At 39.9% G+C, this 25,908-nt stretch overlaps 1 pseudogene; it reads left to right on the forward strand.

Moving 5' to 3' along the window:
* The first annotated feature begins 12,024 nt into the window (after window positions 1–12,024).
* LOC128576528 (homeobox protein NANOG-like) lies at window positions 12,025–13,169 on the forward strand (annotated as a pseudogene).
* The last annotated feature ends 12,739 nt before the right edge of the window (window positions 13,170–25,908 follow it).

Here is a 25,908-nt window from a genome sequence, read left to right on the forward strand (position 1 = left end):
AGAGAACGGAAAGAGAGGAAGTTGACAACTTAATGGGACATCTCAAGCAACTGGAAAAGGAAGAACATTCCAACCTCAAAACCAGTAGAAGAAAAAAAAAACAACCAAAATAAGAGTAGAATTGAATGAAATTGAAAACAAAAGAATTATACAACAGATCAATAAATCAAAAAGTAAGTCAATAAAATAGATAAACCTTTGGGTAACCTAACCAGGAAATAAAAGAGTAAAATCTCTAATCTCATCAACCAGAAACTACAAAGACAAAATAACAATAAACTCCCCTGAAATTCAAAAAATCCTTAATGAATATTACAAGAAAATTTATTCTCAGAAATATGAAAATCTGAAGGAAATTGGCCAATACTTAGAAGCACATCACCTTCCAAGACTTAGCCAGAATCAAGTGTAAATGTTGAACAGGCCAATATCAAGTTCTGAAATAGCATAAACCATGCAAAATCTCCCAAAAAGAAAAGCCCAGGACCAGATGGCTTCACATCAGAATTCTACCAAAATGTTAAAGAGGAACTGGTACATATATGACTCAACCTGTTCCAAAATGTAGAAAAAGAAGGACGACTACCCAACATGATCTATGAAGAAAACATCACCCTGATCCCCAAACCAGGAAAAGACCAAACAAGAAAAGAAAATTATGGACCAATATCACTAATGAATATAGATCCAAAAATATTCAACAAGATCCTAACAAACAGAATCCAGCAACACATCAAACAAATTATACATCATGACCAAGACGGTTTTATCCCAGGGTCTCAAGGTTGGTTCAATATACATAAATCTATAAGTATAATTCAGCATTAAACAAATTAAAAAACAAAGAACATATGATTCTCTCAATTGATGCAGAAAAAACTTTTGATAATATCCAGCATCCTTTCATGATCAGAACACTTAATAAAATTGGTATAGAAGGGACATTTCTTAAACTGATAGAGACCATCTACAGCAAACCCACAGCCAATGTTGTATTGAATGGAGTTAAAATTAAATCATTTCCACTCAGATCAAGAACAGACAAGGCTGCCTATTGTCTCCACTGCTCTTTAACATTGCAATGGAAATTGCAGCCATCGCAATTATGGAAGAAAAGGCGATCAGGGGTATCCATATAGCATCAGAAGAGATCAAACTTTCACTCTTTGCAGATGATATGATTGTCTATCTGGAAAACACCAGGGATTCTACTATAAAACTCTTAAAAGTGATCAAAGAATACTGCAGCAACTCAGGTTACAAAATCAACATTCATAAATCGGTAGCCTTTATATATACCAACAATAGTCAAGTTGAAAAAACAGTTAAGGACTCTATTCTATTCACAGTACTGCCAAAGAAGATGAAATATTTGGGAGTTTATCTAACAAAATATGTTAAAGATCTCTCTAAAGAGAACTATGAAACTCTAAGAAAAGAAATAGCTGAGATTGTTAACAATTGGAAAAACATACCATGCTCATGGTTGGGAAGAATCAACATTGTTAAAATGTCCATAGTACTCAAAGCAATATACAATTTTAATGCAATCCCTATTAAAGCTCTACTGTCATACTTTAAAGATCTTGAAAAAGTAAGACTTTGTTTTATATGGAATCAGAAAAAACCTCGAATAGCCAAGACATTACTCAGAAATAAAAACAAAGCAGGAGGAATCACACTACCAGACCTCAGAATATACTATATATTGATAGTGACCACAACAGCATGGTACAGGCACAAAAACAGAGAAGTAGATGTCTGGAACAGAATAGAGAACACAGAGATGAATCCAGCTACTTACCATTATTTGATCTTTGACAAGCCAATTAAAAACATTCAGTTGGGAAAAGATTCCCTATTTACCAATTGGTGTTGGGTGAACTGGCTTGCGACCTGTAGAAGACTGAAACTGGACCCACACCTTTCACCATTAACTAAGATAGACTCTCACTGGATTAAAGATTTAAACTTAAGACACAAAACTATGAAAATACTAGAAGAGAGTGCAGGGAAAACCCTTGAAGAAATCTGTCTGGGTGAGTATTTTATGAAAAGGACCCCCCGGGCAATTGAAGCAGCTTCAAAAATACACTACTGGGACCTGATCAAACTAAATAGTTTCTGCACAGCCAAGAACACAGTAAGTAAAGCAAGCACACATCCCTCAGACTGGGAGAAGATACTTGCTTGTTATATCTCCAACAAAGGTTTAATAGCCAGAATCCACAGAGAACTCAAACTTATTAGCAAGAAAAGAACAAGAGATCCCATCTCAGGCTGGGCAAGGGACTTGAAGAGAAATTTCTCTGAAGAAGACTGGCGCACGCCTACAGACATATGAAAAAATGCTCATCATCTTTAATCATCAGAGAAATGCAAATCAAAACTACTTTGAGATATCATCTAACTCCAGTAAGATTAGCCCATATCACAAAATCCCAAGATCAGAGATGTTGGCCTGGATGTGGAGAAAAGGGAACACTTCTACACAGCTGGTGGGAGTGCAAATTAATACATTCCTTGTGGAAAGATGTTTGGAGAACACTTAGAGATCTAAAAATAGATCTGCCATTCAATCCTATAATTCCTCTACTAGGTATATCCCCAGAAGACCAAAAATCACATTATAACAAAACTATTTGTACCAGAATGTTTATTGCAGCCCAATTCATAATTGCTATGTCATGGAAAAAGCCCAAGTGCTCATTGATCCACTAATGGATTCACAAATTGTGGTATATGTACACCATGGAATATTACGCAGCCTTAAAGAAAGATGGAGACTTTACCTCTTTCATGTTTACATGGATGGAGCTGGAATATATTCTTCTTAGTAAAGTATCTCAAGAATGGAAGAAAAAGTATCCAATGTACTCAGCCCTACTATGAAACTAATTTATGGCTTTCATATGAAAGCTATAACCCAGTTATAACCTAAGAATATGGGGAATGTGAGAGGGAGGCGAGGGAGGGAGGAAGTTAGGTGGAGGGAGGTTGATTGGTGGGATTACACCTGTGGTGCATCTTAAAGGGTACATGTGAAACTTAGTAAATGTAGAATATAAATGTCTTAACACAATAACTAAGAAAATGCCAGGAAGGCTATTTTAACCAGTGATGAAAATGTGTCAAATCGTCTATAAAACCAGTGTATGGTGCCCCATGATTGCATTAATGTACACAGCTATGATTTAATAATAATAATAAAATAAAAATAAAAAAAGATGGAGACTTTACATCTTTTACATTTACCTAAATTGAGTTGAAATACATTCTTCTTAGTAAAGTATGACAAGAATAAAAAGATGAATATCCAATGTACTCCATACTAATATGAAATTAATATACAAACAATTACATGTTCCTAAGAATAATAAAATACTAATATAGTTCAGTTTGGGGGTAGAGGGAAGCAGGAGGGGGAAGGGGAGAGGAGGTATGGCAGAAGGAAGGAGGGTATGATGTTGGATCTCACCTAATGTGTACATTGTGAGGGTGTATAACATGCCTTCTGGGACAGGGGCTCTTTTACAAATGGAACTTTACCTTGGAAGTGAGAACAATGTAATTTAAATATTATGCCCTCATATTAATTTGAATAAAGTTAAAAAGAAAAGAAAAGAAAATGTAATTGGAGGCCAGCTCAGGTGAATAGGAAGGGTGTTCTGATTCAGTTGTTTGTTTACTGGCTAAAAACTCTCTAACAGTGTTCCTCAGTGAGCTCCTTTGGGACTATTTTCTGCACATACCTTTCTCTCATGTCAAGATTTTCAGTTAACATTTTCCTAAATATTTCTCTGTCCATGTTGAGTTGGTTTGCTTCTCACAGTCAGCTGATGATTTTGACACACAATTCAACAAATTTTTATAATATTTTTGTCTGTTCCACTTGTTACTGGCTGCCCTGAACTCTCTTCATCAGAGACACATTCTATCCCCTCAGAAAAACATTTAATCCATTTGTACACTGCAATTTATTTATGGCATTATCCCCATAAACTTGGACTAACATGTCCCTGATTTCACTTCAACTCTTGCCAAGCATAACAAGTAATTCAATATTTGTTCATTATTCTAATTCAAGCTCTAAAATTCTCATGATGGCACACAAAAATACACAACAGTAATGAATGCTATTCAGCAAGACACCACCAGATTTTGATATGAACACAACTATGGGACACTTATATACAAAGGTTATGAAACCTTACTGAGCTGTTTGTACAGTGCTCCCAGTGTAAGCACTGAGTGGCAAGTTTGCAAACTTCATTTTATAATATTTGATAATAATAACAAATGATTATGGTACTAGATTTTGTATCTACTTTAAAAGTACACTATACTATTTTATCATTATTTTTGAATATTCCTACTTATAAAAATTTAACTGTAAAACAGCCTAAGGTAGGTTTTTAAGGAGATAGTCCAGAAAAAGCCATTGTTATAATAGGTGATGAGAACTTTATATGTGTTATTGGCCCTGCAGACCTGCCAGTAGACAAGATGTAGAGTGGAAGACTTATATTGATGATCTTGACTCTGTGAGGGCCTAGGCTAATGAGCTTATACCTTAGTTTTCAATAAGTTGAAAAAGTAAAAAGTAGAAAATTAAAAACAGAGGGGAGGAGACAAGGCTGACTGAAGCCAGCTTTCCACAGAGACTCCCATCAAGTAGGAGAGTTAAAGGACAAAAATTGAGCAAGTAACCTGGTGGATTTGAGCTGCACTAAGAGAGAAGGTTGAAGAACACACGTCAACCCTGCTGAGACGAGCTGCGACCACAAGGATACAAACAAAAGGTACAAAATCCATCACCAAGCAGACGAGAGTCCCCTCCCCCATGAGAACGGATCAGAGTGACCCACAAACAACTGGGCAGAGTTCAAAGGTCCTCCCACTACACTCCACGGGAGAGACCCTCTAAAAACTGGACCTACCTCCCCTACTAGGGTGCCACGGTGTCCTCCTGCCAGGCATAAAACTGTATAAACTGTATATAGTCTCTACCTGGAATTCTGAGCTCCCAGCTCTCCCCTTTACTCACACTGAGGTCTGGAGGCCAGTCCCGGTCGGCGGAGAGGGGACCACAATGGAGTAGCAGTTCCCTGAGGCACAGTGCAACAGCTGTCTTTTGGTGACAATACAGCCAGGCATAAAACTGTGTAAAGCTGTGTGTGTTCTCTGCCTGCAACCCCAGGCTTCCAGCGCTCCCGGCGCTCCCCTCTGCTCTCGCTCCAAGGTCTGGAGGCCTGTCCCCCAGGGGTCCAGAGTCTTGGGCAATTGCTCGAGGGGTGTGGACAGTGCTGGGCTACAGCCGGTTGGTGCAGACTCTGGAGTACGGGAGCAGAGAGAGGATGGTTGGCCGGAGGGGAGCTGCACCAGAGCAGCAGTTGCCTGAGCCATAAAGCAGCAGCCCTCTTTTTCTAGCAATACGGCTCACTACCGAATATTCTGAAGCCACACCCTCTGTCTTCCTGGGCAACCAGAGACTCTGAGCATAGGATTTGCCTGAGGCTACTCCAACTTGCAAACCGGGGAAACTCCCAGGGCTGGGCTGACCCAGAGGTCCGCTTTCCTAAACCTAAGACGCACCTGGCCCTCAGGGGATCATCAGCCTATAGACAATACAAGAGCAAAGACAAGCTGATTTGGAACACAATTCAGCTTCTCTTCTGCAGGAGAACCGCAGAGTTGTTCTGTTCCGTTCTGTCAGTAACATTAACCAGGGGCGGGACTGCATCTGAGTGAAAACCCCTAACCTTCCTCAAGCACCCGAGGTTGTCAGGCCTCACCTCCTCCTGCTAGAGAGAGGCAGAGCACAGTGGCCTGGCAGACTTTCTTGTGATTCAGGCAGGTGCAAACTCCTGGAGTACCGATTCACTACAGGCAACTGGGTCAGCCAACTGCAGGGCTATCAGTGACTGGGTGTGACAGTGGTGCAAGGTGGGGAAGGAGACAGCAACCTTCCCAGACTGATCTATTGGCTGGGTGGCTACTCCTGACTCCACGCAGCACTGGAGCAAGCCACACCAGAGTAGTCACCAGACCCCTTTGAGCCAGTTCCCAGAGACCTCTTGAACTCTCCTCACCTGAGAAAGGTGCAGACTGACACAATTGATTTGGACTTTTTGAACTGAACCAATCGCCTGAGGACAAATCAGGTAGTGCCCTGGGTGCAGGGTGGTAGGAAGGTTTGATTTTTCTTTTCCAATTGTTTGCTGGTGGGAGGTGGGGTGACTTAATTGCTGATATTTCTCCAGAATCCAGAGTATCTGTTTCACTAGGGTGGAACAGAAACCAGCTGAAAACAAGACAGAACCACTTAGCCCCACCACACCATAGAGGGCCCCAATGTCTCAGGCCACAACACTGTACAGGCCCTTGACAAAACCCCAGGGGAAAAAAGCAAAAGGAGTAAAACAACCATGGGGTGGAATCAGTGGAAAAACTCTGGTACCATGAATAACCAGAATAGATCAATCCCCCCAAGGAAAGATATGGCAGGTGTAATTGAAGATCCTATTCATAAACAACTGGCTGAGATTTCAGAAATCGAATTCAGAATTTGGACTGCAGACAAGATTAACAAAGTGGAATTAGGAATTCGAGGAGAAATTCAAAAGTTGTCTCAAGAATTTAACGAATTTAAAGACAAAACCACCAAAGACTTAGACACACTGAAGCAAGAATTTGCAGCCCTCAAAGATATGAAAAATACAGTAGAATCCATCAGCAACAGAATGGAGCAAGCAGAAGAAAGGATTTCTGACATTGAAGATAAAGCCTTTGAACACTCCCAAACTCTCAAAGAGGAAGAGAAATGGAGAGCAAAAACGGATCATTCTCTCCAAGAGCTCTGGGATAATTCAAAGAAGGCGAATATCTGAATCATAGGAGTTCCAGAAACAGATGAAGTGGCCTCCCTGGGCACAGAGGCCCTTCTGCATGAAATTATGAAAGAGAATTTTCCAGACATGCCTAGAGATTCTGAAATTCAGATAGCGGACAGCTTCAGAACCCCAGCACAACTCAACCCCAATAAGACATCCCCCAGGCATATCATAATTAACTTCACTAAAGTAAATATGAAAAAGAAAATACTCAAAGCTGCCAGGAGAAAGAAAACCATTACCTTCAAAGGGAAGAATATTAGAATGACTGCAGATCTCTCTGCTGAAACTTTTCAAGCCAGAAGAGGGTGGTCACCGACGTTTAATCTCCTAAAGCAAAATAACATTCAACCCTGGATCTTGTATCCAACTAAACTGAGTTACATTTATGATGGAGAAATTAAATACTTTAATGACATTCATATGTTGAAGAAATTTTCCATAACCAAACCAGCTCTTCAGGATATTCTCAGACCTATCATCCATAATGACCAACCCAATCCTATACCACAAAAGTAAACTCACTCAGAAACTTTGGATCAAACTCCAATTTCCACACTGGTTAAAGGATTAAAAATGCCCACTGGACTTTTGAAAAACTCGATACCCAAAACTTCACCAGACTTATCAATATTCTCCATTAATGTGAACGGTTTAAACTGTCCTCTAAAGAGGCATAGGTTAGCTGATGGATACAAAAACTCAGGTCAGATATTTGTTGCATACAAGAGTTACATCTTAACTTAAAAGACAAATACAGACTCAGGGTGAAAGGATGGTCATCCATATTTCAGGCAAATGGTAATCAGAAAAAAGCAGGTGTTGCAATTTTATTTGCAGATACAATAGGCTTTAAACCAACAAGAGTAAGGAGAGACAAGAATGGTCACTTCATATTTGTTAAGGGTAATACTCAATATGATGAGATCTCAATTATTAATATCTATGCACCCAACCAGAATGCACCTCAATTTATAAGAGAAACTCTAACAGACATGAGCAACTTGGTTTCCTCCAGCTCGATAATAGTCAGAGATTTCAACACTCCTTTGGCAGTGTTGGATGGATCCTCCAACCAGAAACTGAGCAAAGAAATCTTAGATTTAAACCTAAACATCCAACATTTGGATTTAGCAGACATCTACAGAACATTTCATCCCAACAAAACTGAATATACATACTTCTCATCAGCCCATGGAACTTACTCCAAAATCGATCACATCTTAGGTCACAAGTCTAACCTCAGTAAATTATACAAATTATTCCATGCATCTTCTCGGACCACCATGGAATAAAACTTGAATTGAGTAACAACAGGAATCTGCATACTCATACAAAAACATGGAAGTTAAATAACCTTATGCTGAATGATAGCTGGGTCAGAGATTAGATTAAGAAAGGAATTGCCCCAATTTTTTGAAATAAAACAGCAATGAAGACATGAACTATTAGAATCTCTGAGACACCACGAAGGCAGTTCTAAGAGGGAAATTTATAGCCCTGCAAGCCTTCCTCAAGAGAATGGAAAGAGAGGAAGTTAACAACTTAATGGGACATCTCAAGCAACTGGAAAAGGAAGAACATTCCAACCCAATGCAATAGAAGAAAAGAAATAATCAAAATTAGAGCAGAATTAAATGAAATTGAAAACAAAAGAATAATACAACAGATCAATAAATCAAAAAGCTGGCTGGTTTTTCGAAAAGGTCAATAAAATACATAAACCTTTTGCCAACCGAATCAGAAAAAAAAAGAGTAAAATCTCTAATCTCATCAATCATAAAAAACAAAGACAAAATAACAACAGACTCCTCAGAAATCAAAAAAATCCTTAATGAATATTACAAGAAACTGTATTCTCAGAAATATGAAAATCTGAAGGAAATTGACCAATACTTGGAAGCACGTAACCTTCCAAGACTTAGCCAGAATCGAGTGGAAATTGTGAACAGGCCCATATCAAGTTCAGAAATAGCATCAACCATACAAAACCTCCCTAAAAAGAAAAGCCCAGGACCAGATGGCTTCACGTCAGAATTCTACCAAACTTTTAAAGAGGAATTAGTACCTATATTACTCAATCTGTTCCAAAAGGTAGAAAAAGAAGAAAGACTACCTAACACATTCTATGAAGCAAGCATCACCCTGATCCCAAACCAGGAAAAGACCCAACAAGAAAAGAAAATTATAGACCAATATCACTAATGAATATAGATGCAAAAATATTAAACAAGATCCTAACAAACAGAATCCAGCAACACATCAAACAAATTATACATCATGACCAAGTCGGTTTTATCCCAGGGTCTCAAGGCTGGTTCAATGTACATAAATCTATAAATGTAATCCAGCACATAAACAAATTAAAAAACAAAGACCATATGATTCTCTCAATCGATGCAGAAAAAGCTTTTGATAATATCCAGCATCCCTTCATGATCAGAACACTTAAGAACATTGGTATAGAAGGGACATTTCTTAAACTGATAGAGACCATCAACAGCAAACCCACAGCCAATATCATATTGAATGGAGTTAAATTGGAATCATTTCCACTCAGATCAGGAACCAGACAAGGATGCCCACTGTCTCCATTGCTTTTTAACATTGTAATGGAAGTTTTAGCCACCACAATTAGGGAAGAAAAGGCGATCAAGGGTTTCCATATAGAGTCAGAAGAGATCAAACTTTTGCTCTTCTCAGATGATATGATATTATATCTGGAAAACAGTAGGGACTCTACTACAAAACTCTTAGAAGTGATCAAGGAATATAGCAATGTCTCAGGTTACAAAATCAACATTCATAAATCAGTAGCCTTTATATATACCAACAAAAGTCAAGTTGAAAAAACAGTTAAGGACTCTATCCCATTCACAGTAGTGCCAAAGAAGATGAAATATTTGTGAATTTATCTAACAAAGGACATGAAAGATCTCTATAAAGAGAACTATAAAACTCTAAGAAAAGAAATAGCTGCAAATATGAACAAATGGAAAAACATACCATGCTCATGGCTGGGAAGAATCAACATTATTAAAATGTCCATACTACCCAAAGCAATATACAATTTCAATGCAATCCCTATTAAAGCTCCACTGTCATACTTTAAAGATCTTGAAAAAACAATACTTCATTTTATATGGAATCAGAAAAAAACTCAAATAGCCAAGACATTACTCAGAAATAAAAACAAAGCAGGAGGAATTACGCAACCAGACCTCAGACTTTACTACAAATTGATAGTGATCAAAACAGCATGGTATTGGCACAAAAACAGAGAAGTAGATGTCTGGAACAGAATAGAGAACCAAGAGATGAATCCAGCTACTTACCGTTATTTAATCTTTGACAAGCCAATTAAAAACATTCAGTGGGGAAAAGATTCCCTATTTAACAAATGATGCTGGGTGAACTGGCTGGCAGCCTATAGAAGACTGAAACTGGACCCACACCTTTCACCATTTACTAAGATAGACTCTCACTGGATTAAAGACTTAAACTTAAGACATTAAACTATAAAAATACTAGAGGAGAGTGCAGGGAAAACTCTTGAAGAAATGGGTCTGGGCGAGTATTTTATGAGGAGGACCCCTCGGGCAATTGAAGCAGCTTCAAAAATACACTACTGGGACTTGATCAAACTAAAAAGCTTCTGCACAGCCAAGAACACACTAAGTAAAGCAAGCAAACAGCCCTCAGAATGGGAGAAGATATTTGCAGGTTATGTCTCCGACAAAGGTTTAATAACAAGATTCCACAGAGAACTCAAACGCATTAGCAAGAATAGAACAAGGGATCCTATCGCAGGCTGGGCAAGGGATTTGAAGAGAAACTTCTCTGAAAAAGGCAGCCACGTGGCCTTCAGACATATGAAAACATGCTCATCATCTTTAATCATCAGAGAAATGCAAATCAAAACTACTTTGAGATACCATCTAACTCCAGTGAGACTAGCCTATTTCACAAAGTCCCAAGACCAGAGATGTTGGCACAGATGTGGAGAAAAGGGAACACTTTTGCACTGCTGGTGGGAATGCAAATTAATACATTCCTTTTGGGAAGAGATATGGAGAACACTTAGAGATCTAAAAATAGATCCGCCATTCAATCCTGTAATCCCTCTACTGGGTATATACCCAGAAGACCAAAAATCACATCATAACAAAGATATTTGTACCAGAATGTTTATTGAAGCCCAATTCATAATTGCTAAGTCATGGAAGAAGCCCAAGTGCCCATCGATCCACGAATGGATTAATAAATTGTGGTATATGTACACCATGGAATATTATGCAGCCTTAAAGAAAGATGGAGACTTTACCTCTTTCATGTTTACATGGATGGAGCTGGATACTTTACTTCTTAGTAAAGTATCTCAAGAATGGAAGAAAAAGTACCCAATGTACTCAGCCCTACTATGAAACTAATTTAGGGTTTTCACATGAAAGCTATAACCCAGTTACAACCTAAGACTAGGGGGAAGGGGGAAAAGGAGGGGAGGGAGGGGGGAAGTGAGAATAGGGAGGGGAATTGGTGGGATTACACCAGCGGTGCATCTTACAAGGGTATATGTGAAACTTGGTAAATGGTCTGTGAAGCTAGTGAATGATGCCCCATGATCATATCAATGTACACAGCTATGATCTATTAAAAAATGAAAGAAAATTGAAAACAGAATAAAGCATTTATGTAAATGAGTAAAATATTTTGTGTACAGTTGTATATTTGTGGTTTCATCTAAGTATTATAACAAAAGTCCAAGTTAAAAAATTACATGGATGTATTGTACAGTGGGAAAAAATGTTGAAATTTTTTTTAAGTTATAAGGTAAAAATATTAACAATAAGCCAAGAGGTGAATTTATTATAGCAGAAAAATATATTTTTAATAAATTTCACATAGCCCTGCCCCCAAAAAGGAATGATTTTATTAATGGGTGCAAAGATACAATTAGGTAGACGAAATGAGGCCTGGGGCTGGATAGAGTTGGTTGCCCCCTCTGTTGTGGAGGAGACCCTCTTTTTCCTGGCATTTGGATCTTTTTCTATAGATTCTATTTAGATGCTCAAGTCTTAGCCTTATTTATTTTTAACAGTCCAGCTCTTTAATTTTTCCCTTTCTCAATAACATGAGTGTGGATCTTGCATATCCTCAAAGCCCACTTTGTCTTAAAGCATCTTAATCTAGTGACTCTTCTCCAATGCCTGTGACTTGTGGGCATGGAGAAAATAACCCATGCAAATGTCTTCTACAGAGGTGCTCCACTCAGAGACTGCGCCTGAACCAGGATAGTTTCAGATATTCTCCCTACTATTGTTGCTTCTATAATTTCAAGGGTTAAAAATATAGTGCTGGACTGTGAAGAATCACTTGAGAATGAGTGAGCAATTGGACATGTTTCTTCAGCAAATCAGGTCCTCTCCTCTTCCTATGTCCATGGATCTGCTGACTCAGGACAGCCCTGATTCTTCCACTAGTCCCAAAATAAAACTACACACTTCTGTAGAGTAGAGTGTAGTGAAAAAGAAAGGGAAAGTCCAGGTCAGGGCGGCGCCTGTGGCTCAAAGGAGTAGGACGCTGGCCCCATATGCTGGAGGTGGCTGGTTCAAACCCAGCTCCAGCCCCAAACTGCAAAAATAAAAAAAAAAATTATGAAAAAGAGAAAGTACAGGTCAAGAAACAGAAGACCAGAACCATGTTCTCTACCACCCAGCTGTGTGTACTCAATGATAGATTACAGAGAGAGAATACCTCAGTGTCCATCAGAAGCAAGAACTTTCCAGCATCTGAACCTCAGCTATAAATGGGTTAAGACCTGGTTCCAGAACCAGAGAATGAAATCTAAGAGATGGCATAAAAACAACTGGCTAAAGAACACCAACAGTGTAACTCAGGCTCAGAAGGCCTCAGCACCCATGGAATGAATACCCAGGCCTCTCCACTCTTCCTATCACCAGGCATGCCTGATGAACACATCTGGAGACCTTCCACCATGGAGCAACCTGACCTGGAGTAACCAAACATGGAATATCTGGTCTTGGAGCACCCATTCCTGGGACAATCAGACCTGGTGCACCTAAGCCTAGAACAATCAGACCTGGATTGTTCCTGCAGTTTCAGCAAAACATTTTTGCCAATGATTTGGAAATGGCCTTGGAAGCTGCTGGAGAAAGCCATAATGTAATCCACCAAACCACAAAGTATTTTAGCTCCCCACAAACCATAGATTCATTTCTAAATTACTCAGTGAACATGCAGCCTGGACATATGTGAAGATGGGTGTATTATTCAGTTTCAATGTGGGCAGTGGCTTTCCTTTCTCAAAGGACTTTTCTCATTTTCTTTTCTTTCTTTCTAGTTTTTTTTTTTTTTTTTTTTTTTTTTGAGACAGTCTTACTCTGTCCTCTGGCTAGAGTGCCATGGTGTCATAGCTCACAGCAACCTAAAATTCTTGGGTTCATGCAATCCTTTCATATCAACCTCCTAAGTAGCTGAGACTACAGGTGCCTGCTATAACACTGGGCTAATTTTTCTATTTTTAGTAGAGATGGGGTCTCACTCTTGATCAGGCTGGTCTCAAACTCCTGAGCTCAAGAATCCACTCGCACACCCTGGCCTCTCAAAATGCTAGAATTACAGTCAGGCCAGAGCCACCATGTCTGGCAGATGTTTACTATTTTAGAGGACCTATTCTGCCTCTATTCTGGCTCTCAGTGAACCTATTGCAAGTTTGGAGTCTAATCAGAGGTTCCAATAACCTAGGCAGCTATGGACAAGGTGTCTCTCTGCTGTAGATTAGTTATAATACTAGTTTAGATACCTTTAGGATTTACAATCTTACCACAAGAAGAGAAAATAAAGATTCAAAGATGCTTGAAGGATTATTCACACTTCCTGGGATTGGGGGGTCTTTCTTGTTTTGTTTTGTTTTTCTCACAAAAGAACACTTAGAAGGCAAGGATTTTTTTTTTTTTTTTTGATTAACAAGATGCAAACCATTGGGTTATATAATTTACACATAAAAGGTGAAAGTTGGGGCTACAGCTGTGTCCTATACCCAGAGAGAGTGCCATATATCCATGCATTGTACTTGCTGGTGCAAAGCTACTGAACCCTTTCTTCCTCCCTTTTGGAATTTGAGATTTTCTCTCATTTGGGTCTGTAATTGTTAATCTTTTGGTTTCAAGTTGGTATTCAAATTGAGTACATGTGAGGATTGTTTTTCTATTCTTGTGTTCCTTAGAAAAATGTTCTCCAAATCCATCCAGGTTATTAAAATGGAGGCAAAACCTCCATCTATTTTTATGGCTGAATGGTGTTCCATGGTATACATGAACCACAGTTTATTAGTCCACATGTTGAGGAGCACCTGGGTTGTTTTGGGAATTATGCTGCTTTGTGCATTCAGGCATATATGTCCTTGTGGTGAATTTTTTTTTCTTTTCTTTCTTTCTTTCTTTCTTTATTTATTTTTATTAAACCATAGCTGTGTACATGTGGAATGTAAAGGTCTTAGTAAAATAACTAAGAAAATGCTACAAAAGCTATGTTAACTAATGTGATGAAAATGTGTCAAATGATCTATGAATTTTTTTTTCTTTTGGGTGGATGCCTAGTACTGGGATTGCAGAGTACCATTGCAAGTAAAAGTAGGTATACTTTTACTTTTTTTTTTTTAAGGCAAGCAAGAAACAAAGAAAGAGAAAGGTAGGTTTACAGAGTAAGAGCAAGATCTAGCCTTACAGAGCAAGATACATTTGCCATGGACAGCGAGCAGGCCTCCACTGCTGGAGCAAGTAGGCAAAGAGGCCTACTTTTACTTTGAGGAATGGAAGGCTTTGCTTATTCAAACCTCAGTCACTCAGGTGAAGGGTTAGCTAGAAAGCACTTCACACATTTCCTCTGCCCCTTTTGCCTGTCTTACTATAGCCCCTGATTTTTTCCTTACCCTAATGTTTGGCTGCATCTTGATAACATCAGTCCCAGTTTGCCTGGTCTAAGTACAAATAAATAAAGAAACCCGTTTTACCAAAAAAAAAAAAAAAAAGAAAAGAAAGAAAAAAGAAATTAGGCCTCATGTTTGATACATCTGTAGGGTGACTATAGTTTACAATAATCTATTGTGTATTTCAAAATGACTAGAAGAGAATAACTCAAATATTCCTAGCATACAAAAAGACAAATATTTAAGGTGCTAGACATCCTAATTACTCTGACTTGTCCTTTACACATAATATGATTGTATTGAAATGTCACATGTACCCCCCAAACATGTATATCCATTATGCATCAATAATAATAATAAACTAAATATCTGTCTGAATGATGTTATTTTTCATCTTTCATCCAGAGATTTCGAGTGTCCAACAGAGCTTTCTGGAACCCTAATTTGGAACAACCCCATATATACCTAGCACCAGGTCCCAGATCCTCTTTCAGTCTGAAGACCAAGGAAAAATCTTCTCCTCCCTTTGTCCTTTTCTGTCTTTTATGGTTGGACAACTGGGTTTTATTGTTAGCAAACTGGGGAGAGACCCAAGCATTCCCTCTGTGAGAACAAAGGCAGCAAAAGGACAATAAGGAAACTGCCTTTCCCGACAAGCTTTATATTTCACTTTTGCTTTCCTTTCTCCACGTTTGCCTTCATTTGAGAAGAAAACCTATTTTTAAAAGCACCAAATCCCCTTTCTGTCAGGGAGCATGGCACGATTGACAAATAAAAGGAGTCGTCTTAATGGGGGGGGGGGTGCTGTCAGCAAACTCCTTTTAAACAAATGAATGTGAAGAACGAGGACATTCAGGGGCCCCTGTGCTCTGAAAGAGGAAAAAAAACCCAAACGGTTCATTTCTGCAGCATTACCGGACTGGGCCCAAATGAACCTCCCCGGTTATTGGAAAGTCCGGTTAATCAGCATATCAGAACTAATCTGGTCTCTTCTCTTAGAATGCTCCGGAAAGGACGGTCACAGGCCTCGGGCTGCTCCTGGCCTCAGCGCCCTTCTCCACCCTCCCGGATTCCCGTCAATTTTCTGGGGGCTCCCGGTGTCGTGCTCCGTTTGAACGCGTCTGGCTACCGCCATCTGCTAGGTTTAAATAAGAATCAGACGGTGCTCGTTTATCTCCAGGCAGACCGGGCAATTTGTCAAACTCAAAAAATGCCCCACAGTGTAAAGGATTTAGGGAAAAAGGAGGATTGAGTGAGAAACAAGAGATGCGGAGTGTCGGATGCGCCTTCGAAGAAAACCAGTTTGATCAATCAACTGTAAACTTCCCAGGCACGCTTCTCGCCCTGCAGCCACGCAGTGCCCAGGCTGCCCCGCTCGGCTGCCTCCCCAGAAGCCCGGGATGCTCAGCTGTATTCAGAAACGTCCCCATCCGTGACCAAACTGCATGCCCTGTGCCCGCAGAGTGTGGCTTCAGCCCGAGTGTCCGACCTAGGTGACACTGGAGTCTTGGTTCCATCCACCACCGCCAGGGTGACTAACGCGCCTTTTATCACGGCGCGCCTGGTGCCCATCTCCTAGGCGTGAGACGCGCCTAGGATTCCAAGACTTGGTTCCTATTGTTGCTTCCAGGAAGGTCCTCCAGGGAGGTCCATCCCCTTTCATCTATGTACTAAAAGTACCTTTTAAGGAGATTTCAAGTGGTTTATGGTCTGTATGGGAGAATTTAACTAAATGCTCATCAAATTTGTTTCTTGTACTCCTCGGCTCACATCTCAACTATTATATATTCCCAGGACTCTCTTGCAATTAGGAGGGGCCAGATGACAGGACTCTGACCAAAGAGATATGGGCAGAAGTCCTTCTTGCCACTTCTAAGCCCAGCTCATAGCCAACCTCCTTGTCTGTCTCTCCCTGGCCTGACAGCCTCATGCAAAAAGTCCAGGATAGGACTTCCAGACCCGGGAAAATACGTCAGTCCTAGCAAAGAAGAAAGTTGGTCTCATGAATGTGACTGTGTACAACTGAACTTCTCCACCAACCATGAAATGAGCAAAAAAGTAAAATAAAACAAATCTTTACTAAGTTAATCCACTGAGACTTGGGAGTTACTTGTTCCAGCAATTTAGGCTACTCTGATGAGTACAAACTGGTAGAAGAAATACCCATATTAACAGTTCTGTATATCTTTAGTTTGGCACTTTGAAGGTGCCAAACCTTAAGTCATTTTTATATCCCAGCCTCTGAGACAAAGCATACTATATAATCTTTTGGAGAGGAGAGATGGAGAATAGGAAAGCAACTATAACATAAAATAAGTAGGTCGTACAGCAAAATTAAATTAGCTGCATAGTAGAGGTAAGAAGTACAGTGAAAAAAAGACAACATAGAACAATTATTTCTGACTGTGAGAGTCTGGAAGCTCATCCTGAAGGAGGTACAACAGGTAAGGAGATTTTCCATGGTTCAAGTAATGGAAAGGACATTCAAGGAAGAGGAAACCTGGCAAGTGAAGTAAAACTAATATGAATTGTGTGGCTGTTCTGAAAATGGCAAGTGGTCAGCCAGAAGAACAATTGAAAGTTTTTAAAAGTGGCATGATCTTTACTAAAGTTTTAGGAAATGAACTCTGGCAATAATATTTAAAAAAATGGATTTGAGAAACAGAACTTTGGAGTTAGAGATCAGCTAAGAGGCTAATGTAATGATGAATGGTAATGGGTCCCCCACAGCGACCCCCGAGGACTCTGAATGGCCTTAATGATGGAAAATTAAATTGACAAAGACATTTGGATTAGCCAATGAATTGTCACAGCACGCTAGGAATAATAAAAATCTACCATGCAAACATAGATAAAACTTAGTTGTGCTTAGGAAAATTTTAAAATTGAATCATGACTATATATTTCAATTTATCGTGAAGGATTTTTCTGGGAGGCCATTGCACATTGTAGCATAAAAGAATCTTTGCTTTCCTGTTATCATTAATATTATTCTCCTATGTGTACCATTGACAGTGACCAGTGGGGAAGTACACAAAACCACCTGATCTATCATAGTACGAGTAAAGAGAAAGTTTGAGCAAATTAATGGAAGAATACAACTAGATCTGGGTAATGGAACCTTGTAAGATGCTCTCTGGCTTCAAACCTTCCCAGCACTTCCTGTTATGGTAAAACTTTTAGATGCTGACTCTTGGATCTCCTGCATCCAAATTACCTGAAACACAAGTTAAAAAGACAGATTTTCACTCAAATCACACTCATGATCCACTGAATTGGCATCTCAGAAGGTTAAGTCTTAGAAATTTGCATTTTAAACACTCTCATACCCTTCATAATCCTTAAACACACTACAATTTGAGAACTGCTAGCCTAAAAAATAAACTCATGCTTCTCAAAATGATGCTTATATACATTTTTATAAACTCGTCCAACTACCTTATTCCTCATTCTTTCCCATTGGTCCTGTGTGCTAGCATAAATGAATAACCTTTTTTTCTTTTTCTTTCTTTCTTTCTGTTTTTTACAGCCAAAATCTCACTCTATTGACTTGGGTACGGTGCTATGGGGTCACAGCTCATAGCAACCTCAAATTTGGGGCTCAAGCTATTCTCTTGCCTCAGCCTCCCAAGTATCTGGGATTATAGGCACTAGCCACAACACCTGGCCATTTTTAGTAGAGACATGGTCTCACTCTTGCTCAGGCTGGTCTCAAGAGATCCACCCACCTCAGCCTTCCAGAATGTTGAGATTATAGACATGAGCCATGGTGCCCAGCCTGAATAATCATTTTTGAACATAGCCAACTTGTACCCAACCTCAAGACCCAGTATATATTGCTTCCTGTGTCTGGACAGCTTGTTCCCTTACCATTTTACAAAATTCCATTCATCTCAATAAATGGTAGGTATTATTACCCTTTGAAAAACACTTAGACATCAGTGAATTTTTGCTGTGAGCTTATGGTGATGACTTTGTAAACTATATCCCTGGGTTGTTGGAAGGGAATGTGGCCTGAGTTTCTCCTGGTCAAGCAGAATCAACCATAAAATACCATTCCTGACTCCAAAAGCTCCTCATCTTCAAGGTGGTGTGAAATGGGTTCAACTCAGTCTGTCAGGCTTTCTTTAAATGTTTGAATGAATGATTAGACTACATAATTACCTTGATCCCCCATTTCTTTCTATTTTTTTTATTGTTGGTGATTCATCGAGGATATAAGATACCAGGTTATACTGATAGCATTTGTTAGGTAAAGTCCCTCTTATAATTGTGTCTTTTCCCCAAAGGGTGTGTCAGACACAGAGACCCCATCCACTCCCATTTTCCCTCTCTCTCAGCTCTCCTCTTCCCCCACCTCCCACCATGTACTAGGTCATTAATTATCCTCATATCAAAATTGAGTACATAGGACTCATGCTTCTCCATTCTTGTGATGCTTTACTAAGAATAATGTGCTCCACTTCCATCCAGGTTAATACAAAGGATATAAAGTCTCCATCTTTTTTGAGAACTCAAATTAATCCACAGGAAAAAAGCCAACAATCCCATATATCAATGGTCAAGAGAGATTAATAGCACCTTATCTAACAAAGACAGACGTATGGATAGCAAACACGAAAAAATGCTCATTGTCCCTAATTATTAGAGAAATGCAAATCAAAACTACCCTGAGATATCATCTAACCCCAGCGAGAATGGCCCACATCACAAAATCTCAAAACTGCAGATGCTGGTGTGGATTGGAAGAGAAAGGAACACTTTTACACTGTATGTGGGACTATAAACTAGTACAATCTTTTTGGAAGGAAGTATGGAGAACCCTCAAAGAACTCAAGTTAGACCTCCCATTTGATCCTGCAATCCCATTACTGGGCATCTACCCAGAAGGAAAAAAAATCCTTTTGTCATAAGGACACTTGTACTAGAGTGTTTATAGCATATAGCAATTCAATGTATAATTGCCAAAATGTGGAAATAGCCTAAATGCCCACCAACCCAGGAATGGATTAACAAGCTGTGGTATGTGTATACGATGAAATACTATTCAGCCATTTAAAAAAGGTGGAGACTTTGATCCTCCATTTCATTTTGGCTAGTTTAAACAGTTTTTATGCCTGTTCAAATTATGTCCAATGTAGTGAAATGCCCAAACTGTGTAGATATTTTGAACACTAAATGATGGGTTGACTGAACTTTTTCACTCTTCAACTGCACAGTCTTGCTGAATAGAGTATGGCCTAATCAGAATCTGAGATTCCTTCATTTGCTTGAATGGCCAATCCAGGTGAAGTACAGGTCTTATGGGCAATTCCAAACAGGCCTAGATTATCTATACAGGTGGAATGTAGCTCATCCTGCCCACAGCTGAGGCAAGCAGGTGAGGCCACAGGGAAAATCACTGTGTGCATGTATCTCCATGGGAATGCCACAGTACTTAACCAGATGAATGTGCAGGAGCCACGAGTTAAGGAGTGCTGCCCTTTCTCAAAGGATTCTGTCCTGGGGCAAATTCTCTGTAGCACACAGCCTCATGTTGGCATCACAATGTTATGCATAAGTGCTAAATAGAAAAATGTATCTTTCCCACATTTCCTTTATTTTTCCCCCTAGCTATGGCTCTCCCAAAGACCACTAGATGCCCACAAAACTCTGATTCACCTAACACTAACTTCTCTTCAAAATTATCTTTAAGGCTCGGTGCCTGTAGCTCAGCAGTTAGGGTGCAAGCTACATACACTGGGGCTGGCAGGGTTGAGACCGGGCCTGGGCCTGCTAAACAACAATGACAACTACAACAACAATAATAAAATATCTGGGCATCATGGCAGGTGCCTATAGTCACAGATACTTGGGAGGCTGAGGCAAGAGAATGGCTTAAGCCCAAGAGTTTGAGGTTGCTGTGAGCTGTGATGCCACAGCACTGTACCGAGGGTGACATAATGAGACTCTGTCTCAAAAAAAAAAAAAGGAAAAGAAAAAAAATGAACTTTGAGCCACTGTTCAATGAATACACAGAAAAAAAAGGTTACCTTGGACTTTTACCCAACAGCATAAATAGGTTTATACCTATTCCTTCAACTCTATAGACTTTAGGAGACAGTCTGGTTAGGATATCTGCAATTTAAGACTTTCCCATGTGTGGCCCTCTCTACCCACATTATTCTCTTCCTCTTGCATGGATGGGTCATTTTCATCTTCCCTGTCTCAGCTTAAATGTCAACTTCTCATCCCACCTTTCTGACCACCCAGTGTATTTATCACATCATACTATTTATTTCCTAGCACACTGCCATTATTCAGCTGTTTATTTTGTTTGTTTATTCCTTATCTCCTTCAGCATATAGCAAGCTCCAGGAGAAGAGGGACTTGTGTCTGTGTTACTGACTACTCTGCTCACAGCTGCTAATATAAATGCCTGGCACATAGAAGGCACTTAGCAAATATTTGTTGAATGAATAGATGATCAACATAATCAACTCAAGAAGGGTTTATATTTAGCTCCTTAGCAACCCAGACCAAGGAATGGTTAATGAGCAGAAGAAATGAGTACCCTTTCACCAGTGCCTTTTGCTAAGGCACCAACACTCATCATTTGTACAACCACTTTGGGTTTATGATGTTCACTGCTACAGACATATATAGTAACACACGAATACACACAGAGAGGCAATGTCAGTTCTGTTACATAAATCTGTAAAAAGAAAATGTGGTGGTGGTGACGCCTGTGGCTCAGTTGGTAAGGTGCCGGCCCCATATACCGAGGGTGGTGGGTTCAAACCCAGCCTTGGCCGAACTACAACAGGAAAATAGCAAGCACTGTGACGGGCGGCTATATAGTCCCAGCTACTCAGGAGGCTGAGGCAAGAGAATCGCCTAAGCCCAGGAGTTGGAGGTTGCTGTGAGCTGTGTGAGGCCACGGCACTCTACCGAGGGCCATAAAGTGAGACTCTGTCTCTACAAAAAAAAAAAAAGATGTGGTGATTTCTACCCGGTGGGTAGTTCAATTGTTTCTTTGCCCCAGGAGTGATCCAAATGGATTGTAGAGCTGGCTGAAATGACTGAATTTACCCATACACACATCACGTAAATAGACATACAAGCAAAAGAGTAATGAATTTAAAAATCCCTTCTTTTATGTTCTCAGTGGTCTGCCTACCAGTGCTTACTATCATTCAACCCTGATAACACAAAGTAAAGTATTAATGAACTCATTTACCATCAATGTCCATAATGATAACAAGTGCCTTTGTAGTCAACTTAGTGCCTAGAAAACAGAATGTTATAAACATAATTTCTTAGTTTTTTGCTTTATGTTGGTAGTTATCATTAAATCTCAACTACCCAGCTTCAAGATAGCATCAAAAAGCAACAGCTCTCCCCAGGAGTAGTCTTAGGGATAAATAAATACCAGAGTCCCATGATGAAAAGTACCCAAAATAGGATAAACCTGCTTGCCTCGACCCACTCCATGCACACACACTGTTCAGGACACAGACAACTGAACATATTAAGGAAGCATAAAACCAGGCCTTACAATGACAAATCCCAGAGCTACTATCTTCTGCAAGGCTAGAAATTACCACATTGTGAGGGGAATAAACAGCCACATTTCACAGACAGATGAAGAGCCCATGTGAAGCTAACAGCTCAGAAAAATAGGAAAATAAAAAGCAGGGGGTGGGGGGCTGAGAGAAGAGGAAACAGTGGCAATCTTTATCTCCAGGGAACAAAATGAGCTGCTTAAAGATAACAGTCAGGAAAAAGGAGCTTCTGTAACCAGCCTAAGAAAAGAAAAGTGCATAGTGTTTTTCCAGGCCAATCTTTGCAGAGCCCCTTCCAGAAATCACTCAGCCCCCTCCAGAGATCAGCAAGGCCTTTTGTATTCACCTGGATCTGAGGCTGGACTCTAAAAGTCTGGCTGTCAGATTAATGGCAGCAGTAGCAGCAGTGGCACCGGAGAATCTGCTTGAAATACAATTTCTCAGCCCCTACTCCAGATCTTTACCTAGACTTCTGAATCAGAGAAAATTCCTCTCCCTAGACTTCTGAATCAGAGAGACTGATCAGCAATAAGCCCTCTGAGTTATTCTGTGAATTCTCAAAGAGGGGAGGCTCTGCTCTGAGCTGTGGAATGGGCCTGCTTCTCCCAGTTTGTAACTCAAAGAGCCATGTCTTTCTCTTAACATCTCAGATGGTCTTTGTTATATCCCAGACTTGACTCTCCCCAAAATTCATATGGAGGTCTGACAATTAAGTTCATAATTTGTCCTAGAATTTGTCATCATATGAGATCTGAACTTGCTAATGTGCACTTACATTTGCAGCCCTGTACAAACAACTTGGTAAAGGTTTCATAAGCTTAATATATCAGTGTCTCGCAGCTTTGTTCTTGTTGATGTGTGGTAGTGTCTTGCTGAGTGGTGTTCATTATTACTAGTGTGTGCTGTATGATAACAGCTCTGATCCAAATTTTTTTTTTTTTTCTAGAGACAGAGTCTCACTTTACCACCCTCAGTAGAGTGCCATGACGTCACAGGACTCACAGCAACCTCCAGCTCTTGGGCTTCCGTGATTCTCCTGCCTCAGCCTCCCAAGCAGCTGGAACTATAGGTGCCTGCCACAATGCCCAGCTATTTTTTTGTTGCAGTTCAACCAGGGCTGGGTTAGAACCCACCACCCTCGGTATATGGAGCTGGCGCCCTACTCACTGAGCCACAGGCGAGTTCCAAAATTGCTTTGAAGGACTAGGCACTGCCATCAATGCAAACCTTCCCAAAGGGAGTACTTTGAAAGTGACTATAGTGATATTAAGTGGTAAGGTATGTAGCACTTTTTCTACAATGAGTTCGAGAACTTAATTGTCAGACCTTCTAGGTTAAAGTACTAGACCCCTGTATCACAGAATGTGACTGTATTTATAGACAGGGCCTTTACAGAAATAATGATGTTAAAAGGACCTGTTAAGGTGGGCCCTAATCCAATATGACCAGTGTCCTTATAGAAAGTGATCAGAGCACCAGAGATACAACAGGATGATTTTGCACAAGGAAAAGGCCATAAGAGAGGACAGCCAGGCCGGGTGTGGTGGCTCACACCTGTAATCCCAGCCCTCTGAAAGGGCAAGGTGGGTGGACTGCCTGAGCTCAAGAGTCTGAGACCCAGTCTGAGCCAGAGCAAGACCCCATCTTTAAAATAGCCAGGTGTTGTAGTGGGTGACAATAGTCCCAGCTACTCAGTAGCCTGAGGTAAGAGAATCATGAGCCCAAGAGTTGGAGGTTGCTGTGAGCTATGACACCACAGCACTCTTCCAAGAGCAACAAAGTATGACTCTATCTCAAAAAAAAAAAAAAAATCCCTGGGCCTGAGTTTTCTCCTTTCTAAAATGTTAACTACAGCTGAAGATGGTAGCTCACTTCTATAACCCTAGCACTTCTCCAGAAGACCGAAGCCAGTGATCTGGGAGGATTGCCTGAGCTCAGGAGTTTGAGACCAGCCTGAGCAAGAGTGAGAACCTGTCTCTAAAAATAGTGGGTCATTGTGGTGGGCACCTGTAGTCCCAGCTACTCGAGAGACTGAGGCAAAAGGATCGCTTGAGCCCAAGAGTTTGAGGTTGCTGTGAGCTATGACAACACAGCACTCAACCCCAGGATGATTGAGTCATGCTCTGTCTCAGAAAAATAAAGAAGATAGCCAACGAGAGCTCTCTGAAGAAGCCAACCCTTCCAATTTCTTGATCTTGTACTTCCAGCCTCCACAACTCTGAGAAAATCTCTGTTATCTAAGCCCCCCAGACTGTGATATTTTGTCATGGCAGCCCTCTTCTCCTCACATCCTTCCAACTCAGCAGAGATTCTATTGCATGCTCTCATTGGGTTGCTTTGAGGTCTTTTCATCTCTGTGTTTAGTACATTGCATTATGATAACTTCAATTCAGACTTCTCTTTTCTACAAGACTGTCCTATTCATCTTTGATTCCCCAGTGCATGTGCATGCCTGGCCCAGAGTAACCACTCAATTTATACAATGAAGAATAATAATGGCTTGGAGAATTACTAAGTAAAGCTGCATGATCTACTCATAGGTCCTAATTTATGCAGTAGGGCTATCGGTCATGGTAAACTTTATATTACGCTGCAAAGCACATTTGAGATTAAGAGATCAATGCAATCTTTGCCTGTGTTTGACCATGTTAAAAATCCTGAAAGGAAATATCTATTAGTGACCTTGAACATGTTTGTAAAACTCTGTTAGTTATAGTTCTTTCATAAAGTGAGGATTAAACAGGTAAACATAGGAAGAATGGAGAAAGGTAATTTTGCTGGTGATTTGGGGCTGTTTTCTGCACTTCACTAACATTTACAAAGTACTCATTATTAAATAAATAGTATCCTTTCAAAGAAAGTAATTTACCTAAAAATTCAAGTTATCTCACATCATTTTGCATCTGAAAGACTGAGTTTCAGAGGATCACAAATTAATCTATTTCCTACCCTCCCATTTATTTCCTCTTCCTCTTAATTTATGTCACTTCCACATTCTCCATTTCCTTTTTCTCTCCTCCTGTATCCTTTGGACTTTTGAATGGGTGTTCCAGTTTCCCAGGTTTTGTTCTTTTTGTCCATGTAAGAAAAATAACTTATTAGTGATTTTAAAAATTTGAAAGAGATATTTTAATTCTAAAGAGACACAAGTAATTTTGTTATTCAACTACCCAAGATCTATTTTCAATACTTAGAAGGATGGAACAACCGTTATTAGCCCAATGGAAATAATGAAGATAATATACTAAAAAAAAAATAAAAATAAAAATATGAAGCTAAGAGTTTGTCCTATATATGGGGCTTTTTTTTTACTGATTTTACAACTGAACAACTCATGTTACCTCTTTGGACCTCAGTTTCCTTACCTACAAATGGCATGGTGAATTTCTTTGTGAAAAGGAGCATTAAATAAATTTTTTTCCTTAATACCTTGGAATCAAGTTAGGATCCTGAAGAGCTAGTCAGTATGGTAAAAGAAGAAACCAGGAATATTGAGGTACTTGTATGGCTCCTAATAACAGGC

The sequence above is a fragment of the Nycticebus coucang genome, chromosome 24 (assembly GCF_027406575.1).
Source record: "Nycticebus coucang isolate mNycCou1 chromosome 24, mNycCou1.pri, whole genome shotgun sequence".
NCBI classification, from domain to species: domain Eukaryota; kingdom Metazoa; phylum Chordata; class Mammalia; order Primates; family Lorisidae; genus Nycticebus; species Nycticebus coucang.